The 4,858-nt window shown below is 40.4% G+C and overlaps 1 non-coding gene across 1 annotated transcript; it reads left to right on the top strand.

Annotated features, from left to right (window-relative positions):
- The first annotated feature begins 4,785 nt into the window (after positions 1 to 4,785).
- Positions 4,786 to 4,858, top strand: trnat-agu (transfer RNA threonine (anticodon AGU)). Its single transcript has one exon. It is a non-coding gene; the product is annotated as a tRNA-Thr (tRNA).

Below are 4,858 nucleotides of genomic sequence, written 5' to 3'. Positions count from 1 at the left end.
AACGAGTATTATTCCCTACCTTTTTCACCAAGTCAATTTGAGGCGTTGATCTACCCTGCTCTTTAATTTAAATTTTTTCCTCGAAAGGAAGACTGGCAAATGGCTTCGCCAAAATTAAATCAGCAATGCTTGGCATCCGTGCGCAGCTTTCTTGCTAGCTGACTAGCCCCCTCAAGTTCAAGTTCAGTCACTCAAATAAACGAAATTTCTGGAACTAAGAAAGCAAACTTGACAACACTATATTTACACTTTATTTACAGTGAAAATATATACAAACTAAAAAAGCTGGTAGAAACCGTATGTAATGAATGAAATTGAAATGTAAGCTGATCTCTTACAATACACCACAGCACTTGCGAATCCGCATGGGACTGAACTGAAATTCACCGCTGCCTGTCTATATTTGAAACGAGCTGTCAATCAAAGAAAATATCCGGCCGCTTTCACCAATCACCAGTCTCCTCGCGAAAAGCTTTGCCATGTCCCTCCCACTGTGAGGCTGGGAGTCCGGTGGGCGGGCGTTTTCACAGTATTTGTCCAATAACCATCTTGCATTTTGAGATTGAAAAGCGCATAGCTCCCAAATGCCATTGAAGTCCACTGAGGCTGGGAGTCCGTGGGACTCCGTGGGTGGGCGTTTTCGCAGTATTTGTCCAATAATCATCTTGCATTTTGAGATTGAAAAGCGCATAGCTCCCAAATGTCATTGAAGTCCACTGAGGCTGGGCTGCATCACGTTGTCACAAGGGGGAAAAACTCACGCACACATTAGGCGAACTGGGGAAAGTTATAATGGAATGATTTTGCACTGTAGTTGGGTTGAGCACATATATTTCTATGATTCTGGATCTGAAATAGCAATGTTATAAGGTCGGCTATAACATAAGCCTAGCACAATTCATCCTACACGATGTTCGTCATTTTTAGAAGAGGCTGAGCCTCCCTCGTTGTCTTAGAGCAATCGCCCGTGCACTGCGCACACACACGTGTAAAAATGATCACACACTATCAATACTCACAGGTGAAATGTCCGTCCACAATCTTTGACTTGACAGTTTGTACAGTTCACTGCTGCACATGCAGGCATTTTTCTTGTAATTTTTCTCACCAACTACATCAATAACTTGACCAGTTTTTTGTAGCTTCTAGTAGCCTAAATGACCAGGCTGCTCCACAATGTGAGTGGTAAGATGGCGGTCAGATGGTTTCACTCCAAACAGCGGTCTAAACATAATTTACCGAGGCTAGTGGAGCTCATGGACACATTGCTTCTAAATTGTTGTAAACAACCCTAAAGATGCCAAGTGTCAAGCATTTGGGTGTAAAATAAACCCGATCACTGATCATTTTATGTGACATGCTTTTGTTTTTTTCATGGAGAAAAGAGATCTTTGTAGATGGTGTGGGTGCAATTGGTCTTGAGTGATCAGTGGTCAGCCTGTCAACCTCTCTGCGGAGGTATCTGATTTCTGAATCAGTACTTCGGAAGTATGACAGGAGTAGCCTAAAAAAGCAATAGTTGTTCTTTTTGGATCTCTCATATGTTTATTCGAGTTATCTATGTTGTTTTGACATTCACCCTTACTCATGTTCCTAATGTTTGCTTTTTCAGAGGCAGAGCGGTGAATGAGGTCTATGATGGCATCAAAGAGAGACATGTCTTGAGCATTGTCTTCAATTTCTGAGACATGAGGGGATGCCATTTTACTTAGGTTGGATATTAGGTAATTAATCAATCAGTGCCCCGTGTGAGGCGATTGGTTTGTTGACTTCTTGAATATTGTTGCAACAACAGATAAATTATCAGTTTGATTAAGCAACTGCCAAGGTATATCCCCAGGTGTGTTAAACGGTTAACAGTAGCGTGATAACCATATCACAAAAAACTAATAACCTATTGATAACTTAGGATAAGAGATAGCATTTCCAAACAAAACAAACTTTATTAATTAATTAATTACATAGTTAATATTAATTAATTAATTAATTAATTAATTAATTAATTAATTAATTAATTAATTAATATTAACTATGTAATTAATTAATTAATAAAGTTTGTTTTGTTTGGAAATGCTATCTCTTATCCTAAGTTATCAATAGGTTATTAGTTTTTTGTGATATGGTTATCACGCTACTGTTAACCGTTTAACACACCTGGGGATATACCTTGGCAGTTGCTTAATCAAACTGATAATTTATCTGTTGTTGCAACAATATTCAAGAAGTCAACAAACCAATCACCTCACACGGGGCACCAATAAATATGTGGGTGCAATTGGTCTTGAGTGATCAATCTCATTAAATCAGTCTCAAATCAGTCTCATTAAATCAGTCTCATTAATAATACCATTAATTTTGGTGCTTAATAATAAATTACCAAACAGCTAAATTATGGTATATTCCAAATTATTATGATCACTACCAATGCAGCAATAATGTATTACTTACCATATTACATAAACGCTACTGCCAATGGCACTCATATACACCTTGGAATTCTTTGAGATTGTGTGACTTCGAGAATACATCAGCAAAAACGGACAATCACAGTTTCAGAATAATTGAATTTATTATAACAACGATAAAAATGAGTAATAGCAGTTGAATACATTCAAATGGTCATCAGTGATATATGTGTGTGTGTGTGTGTTGGAATGTGTGTGTGTGTGTCTATGTGCATGTGTGTATCTGAGATATGGGGGAGGGGAGAACCTCGTGGTTTAAGCAGACAAAGGAATATGTCATGATTGCTAACCCACTAGCTTATAACATTACTAAATCTACTGAAATCTTGATGAGGTCAAAATATGTGTAATAATGAAATTAAAAGTGTTAGAAAGGATAGAGAGAAAGCATGCAACAACCTATCTATTAAAACAACTGACAGAAAACAATTGTAGAACACAATGGTCAGTGAGCACAATTAAACAGTTCCTGAGTTTAAATTCACACTACTTCATAAAGCCAATTCCTAAGGCTAGTTTGCCCAAAATGCCAGTCTTACTTCAAGTATCTTGCTTCTTTGCAAGATTATGCAGGGATGTCCTGAAATTTCTGGAGTTCACAGAGCTCGTGGAGGCTTCTGTAGAAAGCAGAGAATTCTTGGTCCGACGCTTCGTTGTTCGTGAGAAAGAGTCTCTGCTCAATCAATGTGCACAGCGATTAAGTCAGAAGGAATCTGGTCGCTTCTAACTTTTAATTAACTGCTTTGGGCTGCAGTCATAACGTTACTTATAATACAAATAAAAACCGGTTGTAACTCAATCTGAGTGAGATGGCGCGATTTAAGTAGTTTTACCGTGGCCAATGGTAAAAGAAAACACACTGAATCTTCTTTCTTGTCAGGCAGAAGTCGTGGTTTCAGATGGTCCGGTGGGAGAGTGCCTCTTTATGTCTGTGTGACCCAAGTCAAATCCGCGCCAAAGAGGAAGACGGAAGTGTGGTTGAGCCACTTAAGGCTTCAGGGAGGATGTGACGTAGTTAATCCCGCCTAGGCGTGATGTAGGTCATCGCGGAAGTTGGTTGATGGGATCTGTAGTTCTTAGACGGTAGGTGGCTGTACCTACAATGGCAAGAATCGCACTGTGATGAAAACAGGATTGTTTACTAGTATCTGTGTCAGTACTGAACATGTGTTATCGAGCCGAGTACATTTAAAAAGAAGAAGCCATTATTTCTTACACGTACACTCAAGCACAGACTGAAGCACACAGTGAAATTTCTCCTGTGCATTTAACCCATCTGAAGCAGTGAACACACACAAGTGAGCAATGAGCACACACACATACCCACAGCAGTGGCCAGCTACCGTATGCTACAGCACTCAAGGAGCAGTTGGGGGTAAGGTGCCTTGCTCAGGGGCACCTCAGCCCAGCCTCAGGCCATGGCTCCTATATACCTAACCACATGTCTTTGAACTGGGGGGGGGGGGGGGGGGACCAGAGAACCCAGAGGAAACCCACACAGAGAGATCATGCAAACTCCACACAGAAAGGCCCCTGTCAGCCGCTGGGCTCAAACCCAGGACCTTCTTGCTGTGAGGAGGCAGTGATAACCACTGTGCCACCCGAAACATTGAAACTTTTTTTTTTTTAAATAGTGAATAGTTTTGGATATATGGTCCAGAAACGAACATTGCTCTTAGAAACGAAGTCAAAGTCTATTTTTTTATGTAAAAATTTGAAAAATACTTTTTTCAAAAATCCAAAATAGCAAAAGGCACCAGTTCACATGTTGATTGATATGTATACAAAGTTTCATGAAGATATCTTCAGTAGTTTTAAAGGTATGGCCCGGAAACGAAAATGTGACCAGACAGACAGCCGGCCAGCCCATTTCTATATCTCTGCCAAACTTCGTTTGGTCAGGGGATAAAAAAAGAACCAAAAATACTGGATGTATTTTTTTAGTTAGAGTTCTCATCACCTGAAAACCACTGGCTGCTGCTGAGAATGGCCCCACATGAAGAGCCTGGAGATCAGTGAGGTCACTCATGGTGCTGATGGTTTGTCTCTTGAGGGCTTGGCCTGTCCAGTGTTTTTGTGAACTCAGATGAGAAAGTAGCCAGAATGTTCAGCCCACAGTCCACTCTACAATTGACACACCACATTTTTTTAAAATGTGTGTCCATTTTGTGTGAGGCAAATCGCAAACAGAAGCTAAAGACATCTAGGAAGTAAAGTTGTGAATGATGTTCCAGCAGTTTCTGTGGGTTGTTTTGAGGAGCAGCGTAAGGCTTCAAGGTTCTGCTGTGGCCCCAATCTTTAGCAGCTAAAACTGCCTCAAGGCTCCATAGCTCAGTGGTGAGAGCACTGGTCTAGTAAACCAGGGGTTGTGAGTTCAATTCTCACTGGAGCCT

This window comes from Neoarius graeffei, chromosome 1 (genome assembly GCF_027579695.1).
Source record: "Neoarius graeffei isolate fNeoGra1 chromosome 1, fNeoGra1.pri, whole genome shotgun sequence".
Classification (NCBI taxonomy): domain Eukaryota; kingdom Metazoa; phylum Chordata; class Actinopteri; order Siluriformes; family Ariidae; genus Neoarius; species Neoarius graeffei.
Note: the sequence above shows the minus strand (reverse complement) of the source record. Positions and strands in the feature narration are given on the sequence as shown.